We start from the raw sequence: 11460 nt of genomic DNA, 5'->3' as shown, positions 1-11460 counted from the left end.
GATTCAATTGCATCTGCTTCAGTAAGTTGGTCATTTCACAGATACTCTGAGTTAGAGCAGCAGTCTCTCTGCTAGAGGATACTTCTGCAACGGCTTTTGAACGGCCTTGTTTCTGCCTGTGATTTCGAGTAGATTCAGCTAAGTCGCTGATCAATTGCCATGCCTCGTCAGTGGTCTTATACTTTTTTCATAGATCCATTGATAGCACTTTCCAATGTGGTCTTATCTTGGGGCTTCATGCCCTGTGTGACGTAACCGAGTAACACTATCTTGTCAATCATATGGTGGGGGCATGCTTCCAGAAGATTATTGAAGCGCTCCCAGTATTCATAGAGAGTCTTAGATTCATCTTGAATAATCATGGAAATGTCTTTCCTCAGTTTATCAGTAACTTCAGCTGGAAAGAATTTTTCCAAGAATTCTCTTCTCAGTGTATCCCAGTTGGATACAGTTGCTGCGGGTTGAGTGTAGTACCACTCTCTTACCTTCCCCTCAAGAGAAAATGGGAAAGCTTTCAGCAAAATTGAAGTTTCATCTGCACCATCACGCCTGACGGTAGAACAGGCTGCTTGAAAATCTCTCAGGTGCTTGATAGGCTTTTGAGCAGGCAAGCCATAAAACTTGGGCATCAAATTAAGCAGTGCGGTCTTTATTTCAAAGTCTGTAGCCACCACTAGGTGATGCGCTTGAAATGGTTGCATTGTAAAATCAGGGGCTCTAGCCTCTTGGATAGTAACTCTCCTAGCTGCTGCCATGTTACCTGCACGTAAATCAACCAAATCAGTAGAACGGGGACTGGTTTCTTTCTCAAGTGACGTTGCAGATCCGCCCTCATAGAGGACTAACCGACGCCGAGCTTTCCTTATTCGTGAAATAGTTCTTTCAATCTCAGGATCGAATACTGGCAAGTTTGGATCAGGAAGTGAACGCGTCATCTAATGAAAGAAACAAGCAGCTCATAGTAGCAAGATAAAATAAAATGAAAATAAATAAATTCCAATTAATAACTTTAGCACTCTATTGCAACTCCCCGGCAACGGCGCTAAAAATTGACGTGGCGGAAATTGGCGAGTCAAGAATTGTTATAAGATATGCGTTGCAAGTATAGTTCTTAACCAACCAGAAATCCGCTTATCAATTTAGAAGGGTTGTCACAAAAATTAAAATTAAAATACTGGGAGTATGAATCCCAGGTCGTCTCCCAACGAGTTACAGAAAGGTGTGCTATTTTATTAATCAGATGTTTTCAAAAAGAGTTTGAGTTGAATAAAAAGAAAATTAAATTGGAGAAATTAAGTAATTTAAATAAAGGCCTTGAATGGGAGTAGATTAGTTGGAAGCCCTATTCTTGTTGCAGTACTCTCAAGATTAATTGATAATTGAAGGTCGTTCTGTTTAGTTATCCCTTACTAAATAAGGGAAAGTCAAACAAGTTGGAATGCTGTTTCTAGTCACAAGTCCCAATCCGCTTACTTAGAAGGACTAGCGTTAGTGACTAGAGAGCCATCCAACAATAAACCCAATTACAATCTCTCTTTTGAGCATTCCAACTCAAGGGTTCCTTTCAATCAACTCCCCATCAAGTTAGGAAACTACTCGCTCATTGTGAATGTAGAACTCATAACATAGGAAGGGGAATTAAAGAAAGCATGATAAATAAAACTCAAAGGAATCAATTAAAAATAAAAGTAACTCTTGTATTAATAAATTCTAAAATAATCCAATAGTAAAATTGAGTAAATTAAAGGACATGGAAGAGTAAAGCCAAGTAAAGAAAACGAACTAGAATGACGAAGTCTTGATGAGGTAATAACTCTTCTCAATATCCCAATGCAAAGAGCAATAGAAAACAAAATCCTAAGAACTATGAATGTGTAGGGAGAAAACCTAGAGGAGGAGTAAAACTAGATCTAAAAACTAAAACTTGTGTAGAATGAATGTTGTTTTTTGGTTTCTGCATGTTCTCTGGCTCTAGTTTGCCTTTCCGGGCCGAAAACTGGGTCAAAACAGGGCCCAAAATCGCCCCCAAAAAATTCTGCAGATTATGCAGATCGCGCATGCCACACGATCACGTCATTCATGCGGACGCGTTATTCGGTGTTTTGCTTTGCCACGCGGGCTCGTCGTCCACGCCTCCGCGTCACTTGTGCTATTCCAATCCGCGCGGTCGCGTGAGCCATGCGGCCGCGTCACTGTGATTTCCTCTCTTCCGCGCGGTCGCGTGAGCATGCGGCCGCGTCGCTTCTCGCTGGTCATCTCCTCAATTTCTTGTGTTTCTTCCATTTTTGTAAGCTTCCTTTCCAATCTCCAACCCATTCATGCCATATAAAGCCTGAAACACTTAACACACAAATCACGGCATCGAATGGAATAAAGGAGAATTAAAATACATAATTAAAAGTCTCTAGGAAGCAAGTTTTCAATCATGTAATAATTTTAGGAAGGAAATATAAATGCATGCTAATCATATGAATAAGTGGGTAAAGATCATGATAAAAACCACACAATTAAACACATTATAAACCATAGAATAGTGGTTTATCAAGCATCCATCAATTAGGAATAAGAGCACAAAGCTTTGGTTCTTGATCATATACTAAAACAACATACACATAGCAAAGATATACTAGACAAAATATAGTGCTTATAATATAAGGTACCGGAGCACAAAAATAATACATATCAGAGCAATTAAAACCAATATCAAAGCAAGGGATACCAAAAACATCGAAAATAAGTCTATGCATAATATAGTCCATAAGACATAAATCATAAAAGTTAAATCTCTTTAATTTCTCCCCCTTTTGCCATCAAGGAGGGAAATGAAAAAAGGTACATGTAGCCAAAAAAAGTTCTAACAGTTCATAATAAAGGTGGTTAATAACAATTACAGTTATCCATAATAGTGTAGCAAAATAAACAGTTAGGAGATAAAACTCTAAAATGTTTCATCAGAATAATAGCAGCAAAAATATCATTTAGGCATCAAAATCAGATCCACCAGTTGATCCTTTCGCTTCTTCTTCTTCCTCAGAGAAATAGAAAAGTCATCAAGCTCCTAAACGTATTGCTCAACAATACCGATCCTTTGCTGGAATTTTCTAATCTTCAATTCAAGGTTAGCTTCGTCTCTCCTTTGCATTTTGTGCATTATCATCAAATCAGCAAGGTTAGAGACCTTATGGATCACATCTTTGACAAAAGAACCTTGATTTTAGAACCCTTGTTTTTCTTTTTCGGATCAGTGAGAGATTCTAGCATCCGAAATTCCTTAGGAGGTTCAATGGTGGTGTATTGTACACTAGTTCTTCTCATTGCACCACCTCCTTTTAAGAATGAGTTATGCTCCTTGGCAATTTCAGCAAATAAATTAACATTAAAGTATGCAAAAAATTTTGTAAGAAAAAGGACATAAAGCAAAGTAGAATTTTTCTCACTTTTCACACATTCATACATATGCCTCATCATCAAGTATACAAAAGAGATGTGAATCCCTTAAATGAGAGCATACAACACTAGAGTATCCCAAAAAGTTACACATTAGAAGGAGCCACTTTGAGGTAGGATAAAGTGTGATGATGCAATGGGGTTGGGCGTTAACTAGGCCAAGGATTTTATGAGTGGGTGTTAGGCCGAAGCAAAGAGTTACTTGTTCACAGATGATCATAAGAGTAGTGTTTATGCTAACATGAAGGTCAGGATCCCACTTTTCAAAAGTGAAAACATCGATTCCAATACCTTAATATTCTAATATTTCTCAAATGCGTTCCTTATTATGAACAATGATTTTGCTTTTCACATACAAAACCACCTTGGCATCTTCATATTTCATATTTGAATAAAATTGCCTCACCAAATTAGGATACGCTTTATCGTAAATAGCGAACAAAGGCAGCCATCCTCGACTAATGGTTTGAGTAAAATCCAAACCTTTCTCAACTAAGGTTTTGAGTGAAGCCAATTTTGGAGTAACTATGGGACTATCAATGATGCCATTTTGAAAGAAATGACAATTTGTTAAATTCAATAACTTATTGGAATCAAAATTTTCTTTTAAAATCTTGGCATATTTAGATTTGGAGGCTATAGGGTCATGCAGTCTTGGCTCAATAATGGGATGGAGAGAGAAATGAGAATCCATACTACGGATTTTAGAAGGAGGAGGAAAAGCTTCACAGGTTTCTTCTTCCTCAGTGATTGGCCTCTTGCCTCACGAAGAGTTAGGGTGTGAAGAATTGGGTTTTGGGGAGCAGCAACGAAGCGACGAGTGGAGATCTTAGTTCTCACCATAAATGCAATAGTGGTAGGAGGTTAAGTGATATGGTATGGTGGTGATAGAGAAGTGGTGTCAAGAAAGATGGTAGAGGTAGAAGGTTGAGAAAGGCATGTTTGAGGGTATGAGTGATATCCTCCTCTTCTAGTGATTATCTTTCTTCATGCCATTTTAACTTTATACTAGGGTGGTTATATAAAATGTGTGTGAGAGGAATGTAGAATGGTGGTGATCAATGCTGAAAAAAGAGCAGTTATGAAAATATTTGTGGAAGACAAGATGTTTTATATCTAATGCAGGACTAAAATAAAATTCCTTTCAAATAGGAAAGATCTTGAAATTAATTTGAAAAGAAATTTTAGGAAAGATTTTCAAAATAAATAGAATGATTAATACAAAAAATAATTGATTAAAATCTGTTTTCATACAGGAAGATAATATTTTTGAAAAAAATGTTTGAGATCACAAAATCAATCAAGAAGAATATAAAGGTGGCCGCTTGAAAATTTGAAGTTGTTCATCATCTGTCCAGAATATGTCATCATGTCCTACAGGACAAAAACTCAAAAGATCTCGTCAGTTCAATCAAAATAAATAAGCATTACTTAAAATACTCAAAGCAATTCTTAATTGATACAACCTATCATCAGTTAAGAGTTTAGTAAAAATATCAGCAATTGATCATTTGATTTGATGAATTAAACATCAATATTTTATTTTTGTACATATTCACGTATTGAGTGATATTTCACTTCAATATTTTTAGTACGAGATTACAAAACAAGATTTTTTGAAATGTTAATGACACTCATGTTGTCGCACATAAGGAGAATATTTTCAACCTTAATCTTATAATCAATCAGTTGAGTTTTCAATCATAGAACCTAGCTAGGAGCAGCAGAGGAATGCTACTCAACTGCTATGCAATCGGCCTCAAATGTAGGTTGCTTCTTACTACACCGATCATTGAGAGATTTGCCTAGAAAATAACATATGCCATTTGTGCTTCACTATCTACTCTATCACCTGCAAAATCAGCATCACTAAAAGCAATAGGATTAAAAGAATCAATTTTAGGATACCATAAATCATAGTTGGTTGTTCCATGAACATATTGGATTATTCTTTTTACTGCAGCAAGGTGGGATTCCTTCGGTTGAAATTGAAATCTTGAACATAAGCCCACACTTTAAATGAGGTCAGGACATAATAAGGCTAAGTACATCAAAGACTTAATCATCCCTTTATACTGTGACTCATCCACATCCTTGCCATGTTCGTCCTTTTCCATTTTGATGTTTGGATGCATAGGAGGGCCCATACGCTTCTAATATTTCAATCCAAATTTCTTAACTAGCTCCTTTGCATATTTTACTTGATGCACAAAGATGCCTTGAGGAATTTGTTTAATTTGAAGCCCAAACACTACAACAAAACAACATTTTAACGACCCTTTTTTTAATGCTTAGTGACAGTTTTAACCGTCACTAAATTTTTTCGCGACAGTTAAGAAAGTGTCACTGATTTGAAGGTCACCAGGTGACATAGCGATAGTTTTGGACCACCGTTAGTAAAGAGTCACTAAGTTGTTTGTGATGGTTTTGGAAATAAAAGATTGTTACTAATTTGTAACACTTATCTAAGCGTTTTATGCTATATTTAGCGACAGTATGAAATTGTCACTTAGTTTCTAAATTATGTGACAGTTTTTTCTTATATTTCGTGACTGTTTTAAAGCATCACAATATATTTAACGACGGTATGAAACTGTCATTAAGTTACTTATTTCTACTATAACTTTTTCCTATATTTAGTGACTTTTTATACTATCACAATATATTTAGTAGTGGTTTGAAACCATCACTAAGTTTTTAATTCCTGCATGCGACATCTTTTTTCTTTATTTAATAACTGTTTTAAACCATCACAATATCTCTAGTGTTAGATTTATTATGGTTAAATTACACAGTTGGTCCCTATACTTTTAGTGAAATTGTAAATTTATTCCTACACTTTAAAAGTTTGTAACTGGGTCCCTAAAGAGAATTAAAATTTGTAATTTAGTCCCCGCTATTCAAAAAATATTTGATTTAACAGAATATTCTCAGCATATTCTCTATTTTAAACATGTGAATTGCACATGTTTGACAATAGGGACCAATTTGTAAATGACCAAAAACTCCCTAGGCTATCTGAACTCACCTCGCCACTCTCCAACTATCTCACTCTTACTTTCTCACTTTCTAAAATGGCACCCCAACTCCAGCGCTCTCTGTCTCTCACCTCGGCTCACCATCGCCGTGCCTCTCGCCTTCGTCGCTGCGCTGGATCCACTGATAAATTGAGTTGCTATTTTTATGTTGATTTATTGCTATTTTTTTCTTAGACATTAAATTGTTCGCTTTGAACATGTTTGGGATTGGAATTGTTCTCTTCCATTTATCAGTGTTCAGTATTGGGATTGGAAAAGAAGAAAAAGTCGCCGGATGAGAGAGGCGAGATGGAGGAAGCAGGCGAGACCCGACTTGTGAGCACAAATGCGGTGGATCTGGCGTGGTTACGGTGAACCAAGGTGAGAGACAGAGCACTAGGGTTGAGATGTCATTTTGGAAAGTGAGAAAGTGAAAGAGAGAGAGTTGGGGAGAGGCGGAGTGGGTTCAGATAGCCTAGGGAGTTTTTGGTCATTTTCAAATGGTTAAATTACATAATTGATCTCCATACTTTCACTAAAATTGCAAATTGATCCCTATTATCAAACATGTATAACTCACATGTTTAAAATAGAGAATATGCTGAGAATATTCTGTTAAATCAAACACTTTTTGAACAACGGAGACTAAATTGCGAATTTTAATTCTCTTTAGGGACTCAATTATAAACTTTTAAAGTGTAAAAACCAATTTACAATTTCACGAAAAATATAGAAACCAACTGTGTAATTTAACAATTTATTATTTTTGAATACTTGTGCTAGGTTAAAACTACCACCATCTTTCCAAACCATTTTATTATAGCCTCAATGCTCAATATCAAGAACTCAATAGAAAATTCAGCAGCCATATTAATTCACTATCAAATAATATCTCTTAGAAGCTAGCATCTACTTTACATTAATCAAGTAACGTAATTCAACTTTTATCTCAATAATTTCAATTCATCCAAAATATATGTAAGAGCTCATTTATCACCTAATTACACAATATAACACCTGGCTCAAAAGTTGATAAATTAAGACATAAACCTAAACCCTCAACATGGTGGAGTAACAGCATGTACTTATGTGGCAATGATTGAATTTCAGCAAGATCGCGACTCGACTTATTCCACTCTTCCAATTCACCGCTGACACCAGTCATTAAGTATTGTACAAGAATACCTTGAGCTGAGATATACTTTTGCTGCTCAATTAATTCATGCTTCACTAGTTCACTTCTACAACCTCCTCACATATCCTACAAAATCAATAACAAAGGAAAAATGTCTTATACTTCAGAAAGTATGTTCGTACTCAATTAAAGAACTATACACACAATACACAGACACACACACACATATATATATAGAAAGAGAAAGTCTAAGAGGCCAGCAATTTTATTAAAATCTAGTCAGCATTTAATTAGCAAAAGAGAAATATGAGTAATCCTACACCATTAGATGTAATCTCACACCATTAAAAACATTAATGATGGCTAATTGATGACTACAAATCACAAAATTTGCTAGCCCCCTAACACTTCTCGTATAAAAAATGGCAATCCTGACTGTTAATTTCTTGGCATTTGAAAGCATATAAATGCTACCTGCTTAAATGGGAATGAGGAATATATATTGTTTACGTTTACCTTAGGAAAGCCAAGAACTTGGAATGCATTTTGCCACATAAGTTCTCCATAGCATCCTTTATCTAAGAGCTCACAGCAAGTTTTTCGAATCTCCTGAAATGATGAAAAATAAAAGACCTGACTCCTAATGGAGATATTTTAACACAACTAAATGCAACAATTGCCAGCCACATGCATCCATTTTTTTTTCTAATTGAATGTTTTTAAAGAAGGTGGGATGTCACAAAAGTCTTCACTATGGATGTCGAGAATTACTAAATTAGTGATTACTAATAAAGCAATAATTGGCAGCTACAAGCAGCTATATTATTGTAGGTTAACATTTTTCAAATGGAATGATTTAAGAGGGTGGTATGCCAGAATAGGCTTCATTATAGTTGAGAGTTTACTTATCATAAATAAATTGAATAAAACTTCTAATACACAATGACACTACCACATTCTAGTTTGAGCACACAAAAAAAAGCCATGTCCCTACATGATCTTTCTCAGAAAGTACTTCACTTAACTTTAATGACCGATCAAAAGAACCTAATGCATTCATCTCTTCATTATAAGATCAATTGTTCTTAAAATCACTATGTCAACAATTAAATAAAATTTAGGCATTCAAATTGAAAGTAACCTATAGAGAAAAGGATTGAGACAAGTTAACTGAATGGTAAGACGGTGAAAAGTAATGAGACTTACAAGAAGATAAACTACAGTCTTAAGAAGCTTCATCAAGACACCGGTGGCACATAGCATTTTGGTGCTTCAACAATTGATGGCTTGGAGACATTTTTCTTTTGAACCACTATAAAACCTTACAAAGATGATTGTATATTAGAAGAATGGAACGAAAAAGACCCTACCCTACATCAGTTTTGCTAAATGCTTCACAAATTGCAGAGTGCTTTTTACACACAACGGAATGAGATAAAAATAATAATGTCTTTCAAAATCTTAAAGAAACAAATTAAAAGAAGTTTGTGAATAATTCAATCTATTTAAAAGAAGGTTGTTATTACTCATATGTCATCATGATGAAAAGTGTTAAGTCTTATCCCAAATAAAGTCTGCAGTATTCAATGGGAAGAATTAGCTTATTAATTAGCAAAGAAATATATATAGAATAAAAAATAATAATGTAAAAGAATTGGGTGATTAGAAGCATATAGTAGATTATTATTGTATACCTGAGGTTTGATCTAATACAAGATAAAGGTCTTCACCTTGAATTGAAGCATGTTGGATACCCCATGTGATGATATGCATGCTTTTGTCAAAGTTTGTGTTATCTATGATAAACCCTGGTTCCATAAAAAATACGAACAACAAAGCCATACACATTTTTCAAATACTACTGCCATATGTATGTTTTTTTATATCTGTTCTATGTTTATGAACATGAAAAGGTGTCATTTTAGCAACATGCAGATTTTTATTCTTATTTCTTAATTCCTTAATTGAAAGTTGCAATAATTTAATTAAACCAAGCATAAGATTATTAAACATCAAAGACATGGGTAAGAAACCAAATTAAAGTTCTAGATTGAACATCTACTCTAGCATCATCCTAGCTCAAACATAACCTGCAAGAAAAACATAGAGAATAGACAACCTCAAATTTCTGATAAACCAATAACACAAACACCTAATGTGCATTAAATAGTTTAAATTAAAACTGCACATTAAACATGGATGCCCTGTTATTGTCTCTACTAGACCATACCAACAAACTATATGGAACCTTGGTCTCATCACAGAGGATAATCTTCTGAGCTTTCACATCTTTCACTATGCCGCGAACAAGATGAACTTTTGACTGATACAAACCACTACCAAATCAAATAGCTACTTATTCAACCGTTACAGGAGGCGTGCTGTGAACAACATTTTGCTCGGGGACTTTGCATCCTCTTACGGCCGCGGTGGTGAATCTCAGAGCGGGAATTGATGGCGCCGGAGACTGTGACGAAGTCTCCCTATTATTGATGGCTCTGCTGTTGAAGCGATGTCTGGCATTGGGAGCTTGGCCTTCGGCAGCCGCATTCTCCATACTGCCGCCAACACGGATTAGAGGAAGTTGTTTTCGCCGCCGGTGTTTGGTCTCGTGCAGTTGTTTATTAAGGACACACTACATATTCATTAGAAATGGAAGATTTTTTTTATTTTAGTTGATCTTCTTAATATTGTGTCATCGGTCTCTTGTAAAGGTAGTGGCACAACAGATTCTTCTTCTTTTTAAGATTACTCTTGAACAATATTTTTTGAAGAACATTTTTATTTCGAAGAGTTTGATCCTCCACTATATAATTTATTAAAACATTATTTTCATCAGTAATATATTATTTTATATTGATACTATCTATATGGATATTGTATTGAATAATCACTCTTATACATATAGAGGTTTGACAAATATTATCATTTTCATCAATCTTAAAAAAACGATTTCTCCCACTTTATATATCATACTCTAAAAACCTTGCATTTTTAGATTTAACTATTTTACTTAAATAAAATAGACAATAAAATCTAGGGAAAAAGACAGATAAGTCCCTGACTTTTTAAATTTTTGACAAATACATCCCTGACAAAATTTAAATACAAAAAAGTCCCCGTTCACACCCTGGGTCGAGCTACCCGACCCGGGATGTTCAGTAACAAAGTGACCGACCTCTTTAGGTCAGACTATCCGACCTCTTCTCAAAGAGATCGACCAAATTTCCAGAAAAGCCCAGTAAAGGGCCCAGACAGAGGAACACGACCCAAATCCAAAGGTGGCCCAAGCCTACAAGAGATAAGGGTGGTTCCCTTGGAGATAAGATGACCTCACTCTAAGATAAAGATAAGATAAGATAACTAACTTATCTTCTCTAAAAAGGTCACACCACACCATTATAAATACACTGGAGCACCCAGTTATAACTCATACTCTGATTCTACTAAAAACCTGCTCAATACCCTTGCTAACTTAAGCATCGGAGTCCCTTGCAGGTACCACCACCCTCCGGTGGCGAAGGATCAGCAGCGCATCCAGTCCAACCAGTCAGACACGACAGCTCCGGCCGCCACCCACCAGCCGGACACGTCATCTCCGACCAAGTACAGAAGATCTCGTCCGAGATCGACCTACAGTTTCAGGTAACCCTCGGAACATTGGTGCCGTTGCCGGGGACCTGGAAGTCATCCCATCACCATGGCGGACGACCATGACAACGACCACGATTTAGATCTAGAAGATAGAACACCGAACAAAAATGCGGACACTACACTAAAAGACACCCCGGAATCTAACAGGGACAAAAACTCATCAAATCCGGGAGTATTAGAAGCGCTTCAAGACCGTTTAAAGCAACT

At 35.9% G+C, this 11460-nt stretch overlaps 1 long non-coding RNA gene across 3 annotated transcripts; it reads right to left on the bottom strand.

Annotated features, from left to right (window-relative positions):
* Positions 1-7392: 7392 nt before the first annotated feature.
* On the bottom strand, positions 7393-10345 carry LOC110265757 (uncharacterized). Of its 3 annotated transcripts, none has more exons than XR_002352072.2 (4): positions 9126-10345; positions 8806-8920; positions 8116-8208; positions 7393-7725 (listed from the first exon to the last, which is right to left on the bottom strand). It is a non-coding gene; the product is annotated as an uncharacterized LOC110265757 (long non-coding RNA). The 3 variants fall into 3 exon arrangements; XR_015896698.1 differs by having other exon boundaries at positions 8806-9689; positions 9830-10345; XR_002352070.2 differs by having other exon boundaries at positions 8806-10345.
* Positions 10346-11460: the final 1115 nt, after the last annotated feature.

This window comes from Arachis ipaensis, chromosome B8, assembly GCF_059453495.1.
Source record: "Arachis ipaensis isolate K30076 ecotype BB chromosome B8, ASM5945349v1, whole genome shotgun sequence".
Taxonomy (NCBI): Eukaryota; Viridiplantae; Streptophyta; class Magnoliopsida; order Fabales; family Fabaceae; genus Arachis; species Arachis ipaensis.
Note: the sequence above shows the minus strand (reverse complement) of the source record. Positions and strands in the feature narration are given on the sequence as shown.